Below are 15,327 nucleotides of genomic sequence, written 5' to 3'. Positions count from 1 at the left end.
ATTGAGCTATTGATGATGATGATTATACAAGGGTAGGACCTTGACCTAAACTAAGCTATGATTTATATTAAAGGCTTAAAGAAATTTCAAAAAGGGACTCTAGCTTAGCACCAAGTGAAATAAAGTGAGGAGTGCCCCTTCCCACATAGGGAAGGTAGGAGTACTAAAGTACTCTTGAGATTGGACTACAATGCATGGAGCATAAAAAGGGTCCCAACTATATCTCCTAGTTCTTGAACTATGTTGCCCCCATAGGAATACTAGCTAGTGGATCCACGTAGTTGCTATGTTTTATGTTTCGGTACTACCTTGGCAAATAGTCCGCCTTCTTTCGATATGGGGTTTTTTGACATCGGATTCCACACTAGCTCATGTGGTCTATGTCGGTTTGAGAAAGATGTTCCCAAAAGGTAAAATGAATTAAAGGATTGAACTCTTACTAGGATAACCTAAGGGGTCTAGCTCAGTCTAGTTGGGGTATGGGACTCTACCTAAGCATTGCACTAGTTAGCCTTGAGGGTAGTCTTAGGAGGATGTTCTCATGTATGTTTATGTTTATGATGATATATGACATGTATATGGTGAACTTGCACATTGTTGATTCTATATGTTGATTACTTCAGTTATGAGTATATGTTGGGTTATATTGTTAAAGTAAGATGAAATGTATATCTAACTGTCATGTTATAATGAAGTAGGGTGTTAGTCATGATTCTTGTTGGCTTGCTTGATTGATTAAAGTTAAGGGGCTTTGCTTGGTCAATTGCACTTGTTGACTTGATAAAGGTTCATGGGTAATTGTTTTGCTTTGTTATAATGAAATGTACTCTTAATCATGATTATTGTTTAAATATACTTGGTGATGGAGTTAATTGAGTATGTATCCATCTACATGATATGAAGGGTTGACTTGACTAGACTTGAAAGTTGTGGTATTGTGAAGAACATGTCTATGACTTAATCAATATGAAATGTTGATTGGTATGATCTTGTTGGATGTGCATAATGGTTTTTAAGGGGAAAATGCATACTTTATAAAATGTCCCTTTTTAGCATGATTTGATCTTATATGTGCATATGGTATCATACTTAGTACATGTGGCATACTAACCCCATTTTCTTCATTTTTCCCGAACATTTTAGATTTCGGTCGTTGAATGCTCATTCGAGACGACTTGAAGAAGGCTTGGATATTCTCTATCATCCAAGTAGGTAGGTCCTCACTTTTCGAGGGCGATGCCAATATCTTGCTTATGAAGTTGCTTTGTTTTTCTAAGACTTTTATGTTCATTATATTTTCTTTTGAGTACAATATGTATAAGCCTATATGTGGCTTCTTTACATTGATGTAGGGCTATGCCCAAATTGCTATGATCGNACCTTTGAGACCTCTTTCCTCAAAGGGTTCCATCAAATTAACTTCAGAAGTTGGGTTTTCAAGTCGGTCTTTTCCAATCTCAAAATTTATCTCGTGAATTGATTTGTTTATGATTTATTTTAGATATTATGAATATATAACATGTATATTAACTTAATTATGTTAATTCTTTATGGATTGTTCTAGTTTGTAGAAGATGACCTATTCCCCTTAAACTTATGTAATAATCTTGATATGAATTCTGTAATGTTGGTTCAATTGAATTTGTTATCGGTTGAATTGCTACAAGATGATGATATTGTATCAATTATGAATATATTAGGGAGAATTATAGTCCTATAATGCTATTTCTTGAGTAATTGATCTATATTATAAATTTAACCATGTCTCTTATCTTAAACTTTGAACTATAGATCGATTCTGATGTATTTATTAAATTAACCTTGTTATCATGTTTGTTATTGTTGTGTGATGATATTACACCCTTATTGGGTTGAGTTTAGTTTTGATGGTAAGACCTTGATGATGGATTATGAAGAAGGCTTGGTATGTCTTGTGATCCCTACCCTTTACTTCATTTATGGTTAATTGTGGTTAAGTGATGATGTGGTACTGAAGTATGTCTGATGTTAAGATTGATTGGGTAGGTATGATGTTAAATTTAAATATCTTGAATATGGTTTGTGATGTGTTGTCTAAGATTTAAATATTATAAGGATGGTTATAACTTACCAATGTGTTTTATCATGATGTGAATATGTTAAAGTGCTTAGCTCACTTATATGGATTGTAATTAAAGGACAATACTCATGCAATTCTTATTGAGCTATGATGATGATGTTTATATAAGGGATAGAACCTATGACCTATATTAATCTATGATTATTAATAAAGGTACTAAAGAAATTTCAAAAAGGGACTCTAACTTAGCACAGAGTGAACTAGAGGGAGGAGTGTCCTTTGCCACAAGGGGAAGGTAGGATCACTAATGTACTCTTGAGATTTGAGACTCCAATGCATGCATAATAAGGAGGGTGCCAACTATATCTCCTAGTTCTTGATCTATGTTACCCCTCATAGGAATACTAGCTAGTGGATCCACGAAGTTGCTATATTCATGTTTTAGTAATACCTTGGTAAGTAGTAAGCTTTGTTTTGGTGTAGTATTCCATGACACTGGATTACATATTAGCTCATGTGGTCTATGTTGGTTAAGGAAAGTTGTGCCCAAAAGGTAATATTAACTAAAGGATTGAACTCTAACTAAGATGACCTAAGGGGTTTAGCTTAGTCTAGACAGAGGTGTGGGACTCTACCTATATATTGCACTGGTTATCCTTTAGGGAAGTCTTAGGAGGATGTTCTTATGTATGTATATGCTTATAAATGTAAATGATGATCTTACATGTAAATGACACTATGTGATGTTGTATTTACTTTAATGACCATGTTCTTGGTCTTTATTACTAATGTATGATATTAGGTACTCTTAATTTTATATTATGTGAAGTTTGACATAGGTTATGGTTATTGCTAGGTTTACTTGATTAGGTAAGGTTATAGGGCTTTGAATAGTCATTCCACAAGTGTATTATAAAGGGTGATGATTAATGGTCCTGCTTTAATTATGTTGAAATATACTCTTATTCATGCTTGTGCTATTATAACTTGATTATAGAGTTACTTTGAATATGTGTTCAATTATGTGATGCGCATGCTGCCTTGACTAGATTCTGTTTTGTTGGTCTTGTGATGTACATGCCTATGATTTAATGAATATGTTTTATTTATTGGTATGGTCTTCTTGAATGTGCATAAGGCTTTTCAAAGTAAATTTATACCTTTATGAATTTTCCCGTTTTTTATCATAATTTGATGATATGTTTTCATATAGTCTCATACTTAGTAGAAGTGGTGTACTTAGCCCATTTTCTCCCTTTTCCCCAACTTTTTAAGTTCCGGTTATTGAAGGGCTTTTGAGACGACTTTGAAGAAAGACTTGGTCCTCACATTACGAGGGTAATGCCAATATCAACTTTATGAAGAAAGACTTGGTCCTCACATTCTATGACCCATACGTGGTCTTGTTATATTGATGTATGGGCTACTCCCAAATTATTACACTATTGGTAGATGGTTATGAGATGAGACATGTTTTTGAGACTATCTTATATTATATACATACATATATATATATATATATATATATATATATAGAGAGAGAGAGAGAGAGAGAGAGAGAGAGGTCTATGTAAACCTCCAAGTAGAAGTAATAAAAGTTTTAAATTTTCCGCTAAATTAGACTTATGAAGGTGTTGATGTAAATTAAGAGGCTAGTCTTAGTCCTCAAAGAGGACGACGACGCCGGTTACGTCTAAGGCTAAACCCGCATGTGACACTCCTAAAGTCTTATTTATGAACTAACGCATTAAAGGCTTAGATATATCTAAAATGGGAGATAGAGCGTAGCACCGAGTGAACATGACTAATGAGAGTGGGGGATTCACGTTAGTAAGTCCGACTACCCACAAGAGAACATTCACGTTTAGCAAGTCCGGGTTCCCAACATAGATGTTGTAACATGAGATGGAAACCTCCACGCTAGTAAGTCAAGGTTTCTAGAAATAATGTCCATGTTCCATAACTACGTGCCCCCGTAGGTTATAGCTTGTGGATACCACCTGATAGTTATGTATGATTGTTTACACCTTAGGGAAGTGTTAACCCTTTCTTTTCGATGTGGGAGGACAACACCAAATTTCATGTAGCTCACATCGTTTATGTCGGTTATGCCTTAGTCTCCCAAATTAAGAAATTAACTAAGATAAGATTGTGGACTCTAATCATAACTCTTTGAGGAGGTTACTTAGTATAGGTAGGATTATGGCCCCAACCTATGCATTGCACAAGTGAACTTCAAGAAAGGATAAGATTAGTATTTGTATGAAAGTAAAACTTATGATACGTTATGTATGAATTGTATGAATGCATTATTAAGTGACTTTGATATGTCAAGACATGAATTATGTGTATGTGTGTGAATTGCACTTATGGCTTCCAAGTGAGTTTACTTAGTATATGGGGATATGGGACTCCAAGTGTACATTACATAAGTAAGCTTGTGAAGGGATTATGAGGGTGGTTGACTTATGGTATGAACTAAAAGAGTTATGACTAAGGTTTTTGTAAATGAAAGAGTCCTTATATGATACTATGAAGTATGTGTCTTATGTCCAGTTATAAATGAGAGTATTATGACTTGTTAAGTATTCTATGCCTAGTCTAGTGTGACTTAGGAGTTGTCTTAGGTGATGGTCCTTATGTAAAGATGATGTTAGTGAGTTTCTTATGACTTGTCAATATATGTGGTTATGTTTATGAAGTATATCTATGAAAGACTATGGTAAGGTGACCTCAAGGATATACAATGTACTAAGTACAATTGAGGGTTACTTAAGGAAATAAGTAAAATAAAAGAGAAGTAGTGTATTGTATGTATTGAATATGCCTCAAAATATGATAATGGCTTTATGTGATATTATGAGTAGTATCCATGTCTATATGATGTATGTGAACTATATTGTGCTTATATGTGCCAATGTTCATGAAGTTTACTAAAAGACATGTTGCATGATTTCAAATGAAATATCTTCTTTAAATGCATGTTTTTGCTTGGTTGTCATACTTAATGCATTGTTATACTAATACCATTATTCTTCATATATTTACATAAAGTGTAGGTGTTGATGACTAGAGATGTCTCCTAAGTGGAGAGCTTGGATAGATCTCTCAAGTTCAAGTAAAGGAACCATTGTGATTCAAGGGTTGCCTATGTCAAAAAATGTTCTTTAAGTTTATGTAATAGATCAGACTTATATTTTATGTTGTTATGAGTCGTGTCCCTATTCAATTCAATTGAGTTGTGTTCGACTTATGTACTTATGATATATATATATATATATATATATATATATATGCATATGAAGTGTTGTCTAGCATATGATGTGCTATGAAAAGTTTAAATTTTCTGCAATTTTTATTACGATTATGCAATGAAAGATGTCTAATGGCTTGTATGAGGTCTCCAAGAGGTCAAGCACGCGATGTTACTTCTAGGGGGTGCTCCCCAGTCGTGACAGCAAACTTCCTGTGAGGACTTGACGCTCCTCAGTAACAAACCGGGTCATCACCCCCTTCTCATTCAGCATCCTAGCATCCCGATACACCTGACATTAGCCCTCTAAGCACCACTGATTTGGTTCATCTTCAACCGGAGAGGGTCATCCATTCGGGGTGCAAGTGCAGACACTGAACTGATAGCCTCATCATACGAGGGTTGGTGGTCTGCATCCCCAGATCTAGTGGCTTCCTGAGAGTTAGAGCCGAAAGCATTGGTCGCTCGGACCCTAAAACTGGGTCGACCTTGAAGTTGTGGCATCCTTGGAGCCGGAGTCCCCATCTGAACCGGAATCAGCCCCAGTTGATGAACCGATCAGTGTGCCCTTCTCATCAGACTGGGAGAAAGTGACTACATCGGAAGTCACCTTCCAGGGATTCCCTAGTGACTCGTGTTGATGTTGTCGGTGTTGTAGAACATAGGCTAGGTTTCACTCATTATCAATGTCCTCATTGATCAACTAAAGAGACAGGACGGCCGATTTGGATTTGCCCCTCTAGGCGTAGACAATGTCCTTCTTGGGAGCCATCTCTACCTCTGAAGCAGATGTTAGTATCATAGCAGCATAACTACACACTCAAAAAAACAATAGAAAGAAGAAATGTGGAAATCAAAAACACATATTAGTACGGTAGATTCAAACTGATGAGACACACTGATGGCCCGTCGATCAATCAACACTTCATAGATCTTGTCCATCGTCTGACACTTAGAATTATTCAAGGATAGGTGGAAAACAGACTTCTCCTATGGAAATGATGGATGTGTAGAATAGTCCATCGACTAATAAACAAACTGTAGTCCACTTTCCTCAACTGACACTTAGAATTATTTTAGAATGGGGGAAATCAAACTTCTCTGATGGAAACGACGACGTGCAGAACGGTCCGTTGATCAATCGACAGACTGAAGTCCACTTCCGTTGTTTTGAACTTAAGCATATTTCTGGGCATTTCCATTGACAAACCGTCAATTGATCGATGGCCGTAGAAGGGGTCTCGTAATATCGGCCTGAGACATAATTTAGACCTTTTTCAAGTTACATTTTAGTTTCTTTGGAGACCCTTTTAATCACAATCAAGTTCTAAACATACTTATTAACACACTAAACACTAGTTCGTCATTCCTAGGATTTCGATTTCGTGCAATTATCAACCCAATTCAGTAAAAACTTTGAACCCTAAGTTGGAACTTTCACACACATTGGGACACACAACTTTTTAGATTGTTAAGTCGCAACGCAACCACTATATATCATCCCCATGGGAGAAATTAAGCATTTTACTCATGCAAATTCACTTAGTTCAGTCCCAAGTCAAGACCAACTCCCGGATTCCTATATTTAACATTGAATGAGAATTCAAAGTTTAAGAGAAATCAAAGTACCTTTCTGAGCAGTGGAATGGTTTTGAGGGACTTGGAAGAAGTAGCCTACGCGTCCGAACTCAATCATCGGCCTCTTGATAATGGAGAAAAAGAGAATTTGAGAAAGAGGGTGCTTGGGATTTCTGAGAAACTGATGGGACAAATTGCATAGATAGGGAGTTTATTTTGGAAGTGAAATGTGGAGGAAATGATGGGTTGAAATGGTTAAGGAAGGATATTTGAAAGAAAATGGAAAGAGGGAATGAATTTGAAAGGGGTGTCTTTTAATAATACTGGTCGGGTCGGGCCTATTCACTGGCAATCTTGGATCCACAAAACCCCGTTGACAGGCCATAGATCGATCGACTAGTATGTCGATTAGGACCAGCGATCACTTTAGACTTAGAGATAATTTAAAATATACCTAGGATCTACGGACAGCATCGACGGTCCGTCGATTAAACGATGGCCCGTCAATGGTGTCCGTAAACCTCTACACCAGACCATTTTCTGCAAATTTGTGTTTTTGCTTCCTGCACATATAACACCAATTAGGACATTTTTTTTGTGTTTTTTCTGGATACCTTTTATACACGGACTCTATACTAATCTCTAGCCAACACTAGCACACAAAAAAATAAAATAAGGAGAACAACTAAACAAGACTACGACTAATTCTACAAGGAAAACTAAACCTATAGGTTGCTAGCGAGTACACCTTGGGTTGCCTCCTAAGAAGCTCTTGATTTAACGTGGCGGCACGACGCATCCCCTTGATTACTCAGACTTCGTAAAGATTATAGGCCTCAACTACTTTATGCACACTCTCTGGTTGCCCCAGATAGGTCCTTATTCTTTGTCCATTGACTGTGAACTTAGCGCCTTCCTTGTTTTCCACCTCAATCGCTCCATGTGGGAACACTTTGGTAATGAGGAATGGTCCAATCAACTTGGATTTGTGTTTGCCCGGAAATAAGCGCAACTTAGAGACTGGACTTTGGTAATGAGGAATGGTCCAGTCCACTTAAGCTTTTTCTTTGGTCGTGATACTTTTTCATCTTTTCTTTGTTGATGGCTGATCTTTCATACGCTTTTAGGCGAAACTCATCAAGCTCATTTAACTCATTGAGTCTTTGTTCTGATGCTCTGGGCCACTCCAACTTCAATTTCTTCATTGCCCACATTGTCTTGTGCTCTAGCTCGACCGGTAAATGACAAGAATTCCCATATACAAGTTGGTGTGGAGACATATCTATGGGAGTCTTGTATGCAGTGCAGTAGGCCCTAAGAGCATCGTCTAACCTCCTTTACCCATACATTCTATTGGCATTCACTATTTTTGCCAAAATTTGTTTGATCTTTCGATTGGACATCTCCACTTGCCCTCTAGTCTGTGGGTGGTAAGGCCTAGCCATATTGTGATGAACATCATATTTCTCTCTCCAGCAACCCTTTGAACAGTTTATTAGAAAAGTGTGAGCTAACATCACTAATAATGGCCCTAGGTGTACCAAATCATGAGAAGATATTCTTCTTCAGGAATGCAGTGACACTCTTTTCCTTCATTGTTGGGGAGTGCAATTGCTTCAACCCATTTCGACACATAGTCAACCGCTATAAGAATATATTTCATCCCATAAGAACTCACAAACGGGCTCATGAAGTCAATGCCCCATACATCAAATTGCTCTATCACCAAGATGAGATTCAAGGGAAGCTCTTACCTCTTTGAAATTCCTCCATCTCGTTGGCACCGATCACATAATTTGGCAAAATCATTACCTCTTTGAAATTCCTCCATCTCGTTGGCACCGATCACATGATTTGGCAAAATCATTAACATATTGGTGAATGGTTTGCCAATAATACCCAGAGCGCAAGATCTTATGCATAGTTCGCGTAGCTTCATCCTCCAATCTAGACAAGTGGTCAGCAACATGATTCTCAGTCCCCTTTCTATCTTTCACCTAAAAATAAAACTCTTGCAGCAACAATACCCATCTGATCAACCTTGGCTTTGAATTTTTCTTTTCCATCAAATACCTCAAAGAAAAATGGTCTGTATGCACTATGACCCTCGTTCCAAGAAAATAGGAGCGAAATTTCTCGAATGCAAACACCACCGCAATAAGTTCTTGTTCAGTTACATGTAGTTCTTTTGGGATTCATTCAGGGTTTTACACGCATAGTAGATGGGGTGAAGGATTTTATCCCTTCTTTATCCCAATACTACACCAAGTGCAACCCCACTATCATCACACATCACCTTAAATGGCTCATTCCAATCTAGTGAAATAATAATGGGTGCGGATACCAAGTTCTCTTTCAACTCTCCAAATTCATTTAGACATGATTCATCGAAATATAATTTACATTTCTTCTCGAGATATTTGCACAAGAGATGTGCATTTTTTGAAAAATCCTTAATAAACCTTCGATAAAAGCAAAAATGCCCAAGAAAACTTCTCACACCCTTGACATAGATGGGTGGAGGAAGCTTCTCTATCACCTCCACTTTGGCTCAGTCAACCTCAATCCACTTCTCCGAGATCGGATAGCCCAACACTATACCTTATTTTACCATAAAGCAAGATTTCCTCCAATTTAGCACCAAATTACAATCCTCACATCTCTTGAGCACCTCAGCCAAATTATTCAAGCACCGATCAAAGGAGATGCACCCTACAAAAAAATCATCCATGAATAGCTCAATAGTGTCCTCCTCCATATAGAAAAATATTGACATCATACAAGGTTGGAAGGTAGTCGGGGCATTATATAACCAACGACATCTGAATGAAAAAGTCCCATAGGGACAAGTGAAGATGGTTTTTTCTAGATCTTATGGAGCGATAGAGATCTGATTGTAACCCCAATAGCTTTCAAAAAAACAATACCAACCCTTGCATACAAGACTGTCTAACATTGGATCCATTAAGGGCATGGGGAAATGGTCCTTCTCATTCCAAGCATTTAAGTTCTGGTAGTCCATGCAAACTCTCCAACTGGTGACTGGCCGCATTGGACAAGCTTGTTCCTTTCATTAGGTACCACAGTCGTCCAACCTTTTTTAGGAACACACTTAACATGACACACCCAACTGTTGTCCGCAATAGGATAAATGACTCCATAATTCAACCACTTTATGATCTCCTTTTTCACTACTTCTTGCATAGGTGGATTTAAACTTCTTGGTGCTCAATACTCAGTTTGTGATCTGGCATGAGTTGGATCTTATGGGAACAAATATTGGGAGGTATCCCAATAATATCCATAGTAGTGCAACCACTCTACTTTATGGACCTACAGAATTGGAAGTTGCTTCTTCATTATTCAGTCTAAACTTAATTTCCTTTTTTCCATATCGACTAATGCATGCCCAGTGTCAAAGAATGGTCATATTAGAATGATGGGGACCTCAAAGTCAACCTCACAGTGAAAAATCACAAAATCAGCTGGAAAGATAAACGAATCCACTTTCACAAGCACGTCATCGAGTATACATATGGGACTCTTCATAGTTCGATTAGCCATCAGTAACTGCATCATAGTAAGCTTTTGGTCTCCCAAACCCAACTTTTTATAAATGGAAAATTGTATGAGATTTATGCTCGCTCCAAGATCACACAACGCCTTAGCAAAGTGGAGAATCCCTATAATACATGGAATAGTGAAAGCACCGGATCCTCCTTCTTTTGCACAAGGTACATCGTAGCAATAACATTACAATGTTGCATTCTATAATCATCTTCAAAACTCACCGACCTCTTTTTTGTCACCATATCCTTCATAAACTTAGCATAACCAGGCATTTGCTCCAAATCCTCTATCAACGGGACATTGATAAAAAGTTGTTTCAACATAGTGATAAATCGCCTATATTTACCATCTTCCATTTTTTTCACTAATCTATATGGGAATGGTGGTGGAGCTCTTGGGATGGAGACCACTTTTTGAGATAACTCTGCTTCTTTCGATGTTGAATCATCCAACTCTCCACTAGCTTTTGTCACTTCATCTTCCTTTCTAATATCACATTCTACTACAAACGGCCTAGGTGGATCATTGGTTTTCTTACCTCCTAGAGTAGTGACTGCATGTGTTCACCTTCTACTACATGCGTGGGAGAGTGTTCAGGTTGGCGTGGGTTCACAGTAACAGACAACTGATGACCGCATGTGCATTCACCTTTTGTCCAATGCCTGATAGTTCACCTCTCATCTCTTGTCATTCTCATCACTCGCATCAAATCTCCTCATCATCTTCTGCACCATATCCTCAACTCATGCCATACTACCTCCACCGTCCCTAGGTGCAACTTCCATTTTTTAAGGTGGAACATTTGGCCCACCTCGTTCATTTCTGTTACCATAATTGTTCCGGTTGAATTTGTTATCGTGATTATAGTTCCCATCTAGTGTGTATTGATCCTCTCGGTCGTAATTACCATAGCTCCGACCTTGGTTTCCTTGACCTTGGCGCCAATTTTCTTGGTTCAAACCTTTGGCGTTTTGGTCGGAAACCCCCCATATGATCATTAACAGCATATGTATCCTCTTCATAATAGTAATCATCTGCCGGTGGTGGTAGTTTATCCAAATAAATCACTTATCCTCTTCATAATAGTAATCATCTGCCGGTGGTGGTAGTTTATCCAAATAAATCACTACATTCACTTTCTCTGCGCCTCCGCATGTGCTTCAAGACCAACCCTAATTTAGTTCTCATATAAGCCATCTCTTCACGAATCTCAGCTGCATTTGAGTTGTTTGTAGCTTGTATTGCAAAAGTGTTTTGCCCAGTACCGACTTTATAGTGCTCGATGCTTTATTATTGCGAGATATCTTCTCTAATTTCTATGCAATATCAGCATATTTGTATTCCCCATAAGATCCACCCGCCATAGTATCGAGCACTGCTTTGTTGTTATCATCTAACCCATGTAGAAGTACTCTTTCAATGACTCATCATCATTGCGGTGGTTTGGGACGCCTCTCACGAACGCAGTAAATCTATCCCAAGAGCTACACACCAACTCTCTAGGTAAAGCCACAAAGTTGTTCATTTTATCCTTGTGATTGAGCTTTTTGGACAATGGATAGTACCTCGCAAGGAACACATCTCTCAACTGATCCCAAGTATAGATAGAGTTATAGGGCATCTCAGTGAACCATATACCAACATCTCCTATCAGTGATAAAGGAAACACTCACAACTCGATGACGTTCATATCAATGTCCGATCTACCCACACAACTTTTGCACACACACCTTAGTTTAGCTATATGAGCATGTGGGTCTTCTGATGGCAGTCTCGAAAACAAGCTCCTCAGGGTGAGCATCTGCATCAAGCTACTCGTCACCACGAAAGTCAGACCAGGAGGTAGTGGGGGTAGAACAAGAGGTCTATCCGAGTTTGCAATGTTCTCATTACCCCTGAAGTAATCCTGAAGTCATAGGGCTACTGGAGGTTGCACATATTATGTTATTCTTAATATGTGCATGATTATGTGCATGAACTGGTAATGGAAGCTGATTGCCTGCTCCCTCACCTATATTTCCTGTGTTGGGGTTGACTGGAACCCTTAATTGTCCATTCTTCTCAACGTTCGATTTAGTTTGGGATTGTATGGAGTGAGTGGTTCCCCTCAACTCAGTGTACTTGGAATAACTAGAGCTAGACTTGAGAGAAACGAAAACAAAAAGAAAAAGTAAAATCAGGATATAGTTGACTTTGCACCAATCGAAACTTACCTATTAGATAGTATCACACTAAATCTATGTTGATAATCATTTACCTATTAACTACCTCCTTGGTCCGACAAGTAGCAACAAGGCAAGTTCTAATGCGTGCACTTGTTAAAAAGACTTATAAACGAAAGAATTATCAATGCATGCAAAACAATATTCAAGAATTGCTTAATTACTAGGATTACTTTGTTAATTATCCATGGTTCCCACAACCCTAGTTGTGGATTTAGTTACTCATGCTAGCAAGATCACAATTCATAGTATTAGATGATGAAATCATGAATTTACTTAACAAGAAGAATAAATCCAGATATCCAACTTGAATTTGCACGAAAAATTCTTCAAACCAACTCCGAAAATCAAATAATTGCTAAAGTTCGCAAAATCAATCTCCAGCGCAAATTAGAACAAACACAGTAGTAGCTAACCCCAAAAATGAGTTTTTAGTACCCTATATATAGAAAACATAGTCCTAAAGAAAAAAGAATTAAAATAAGGAAAGTTTGTTCAGGTGACGCGGCATCATTCTATGGACCAACTGACGGACCTTCGATCAATCGAGGTCCGTAGACCACTTTTGTCACTCAAGACTTAGAATATATTTATCTTTTCGGATGGCATCCTCTCTGAATCAAATGATGGACAAACAACACGGTTCGTAGATCCATCTACGGTCCGTCAATGCCCCTCCGTAACTTCATACTTAGAATCTTCAAAAATTGGGTACTGGAACCTTTTCTAGACCAAACGATGGTTCACCACTACCGTCTGACGATATGTCGACGCAACATTGTTGCCTCTCGTAGTTTCACACTTGGTCAGACTTCTTCGATTATTCTCCAAGGTCCTGAGCTGCTCATCTACGATCACCACCGAAATGACGGACCGTCGATTGCATTGGTAGTCTGGTTCTACACTATTTTTCAGTTGTTTTCTTCCCTTTCCACCTGATCATCTTTTCTGCAAAATACAACACAAAACTTTCTTAAATCACTACAAAAAGGTTTTAGACACACACAACTCTTGTGTAAAATGCATTATAAATGCCTTGAAATCACGGCACATCAATGATTTTTCTCACTTTTCGAGTAGACCAAAATATAATCAATAAATACTATAAAAAAATGAATCAATAAATGTCTTGAACAGCCCATTCAGCAAACTCATAAAAGTTTCAGGCGAATTAGTCAATCCAAAGGACATAACTAGAAACGTATAGTGCCATAGCGGGTTCTAATCACCGTCTTTGGCACATCCTCAGGTCTAACATCTAATTGATGGTAACCAGACGTTAGATCAATCTGATAGAAAACTCATGCTCCTTTCAATTGATCAAAAACTCATTTATTCTATGCAATGGGTACTTTTTTCGAATGTTGACCATATTTAATTGTCAATAATCTATTCACATCCTCATACTACCATCCTTATTCTTAACAAAAAAAACTGGAGAAACCCATCGGGAAACATTAGGAAAAATAAATCCTTTATCATTAAGCTCTTGTATTTGAGCCTTAAGCTCTCTTAATTCTGTCAGATCCATGAGATATGGAGGAACGGAAATGAGGCGGGTACCAGGTTCTAAATCAATGCAGAAATCTATATCTCTACCCGGAGGCATACCACGCAAATCATTAGGAAACATTCTCTGAATTCTTACACCATAGGAATAGATTGTATAGATGGACAATCAACCTCAACATCGCAAATAAGATCCAAATAACCTAAACAACCATGCCTTACCAGTTTACTAGCCCGAATGGAGGATCTGATCTTAGCTTGTTTAGCTTTGTACGCCCCTTCCCAAAATTTCTAGAGATACAGACTCAGTATAACAATTAATAACAACATAATAGGGGGACTACCAAGTCATTCCTAAGATTATATCAAAGTCAGTCATATCAAAAATCACCAGATCAACCCATGTTTGAAAAATCCATAAACAAAATAGGACAAGCACGGTAGACATGGGTGACTATGACAAACTTTCTGACTGGGGTAGAAACATGGATGGGGGCATCAAGTATATCACAAATCATAGAAAATTTTGATGCATATCACACGAATACATATGAATAAGTATAACCAAAATAAAATAACACATTAACCATCCGGTCAGAGACAAGAATAGTACATGTGATCATTTTATCACATGCTATGCCTAATTCTTGCCTGGAAAGGCATAACATTTGGCCCTATCGTCCGGTTGCGTTGCTTTTCAGCCTTCTTCACCATTTCCTCTACCCTACGGCCTTGTTGATTACTTCCTCTCCCACCTTGTAGATGCCCTTGACAATTATCACCATTTCTCGCGAGTACCACTTTTCTAGTCTGCTGCTGCGCGGAATCCATTATGAGTGGATAGGGACAATATCTCCTCATATACCCACGTTCTCCACAATGGTAACATATGCGATCAAATGATCGCATGTATCTTGTCGAAGGTGCATCTCCCTTGATATCCTGAATCAAAGTATGAGGTGGAGTTCTCGAGTAATTACTTGTAGAGGTGGGCCTAGAAGACTGAATTAGCTTGGCTACAAGCGTTGGCCTTCTAGACCCCCTAGAGTAACAACCCTAAAAGAAACCTGAGTTCTTGGCCCTTTTAGTCAATGCATTAGATGGACCGTCTCGCCTCACCCCTCAACTTTCTTCAC

Source organism: Solanum pennellii, chromosome 8 (assembly GCF_001406875.1).
Source record: "Solanum pennellii chromosome 8, SPENNV200".
NCBI lineage: Eukaryota > Viridiplantae > Streptophyta > Magnoliopsida > Solanales > Solanaceae > Solanum > Solanum pennellii.
The sequence above is the reverse complement of the archived record's forward strand: the minus strand, read 5'-3'. Positions refer to the sequence as shown.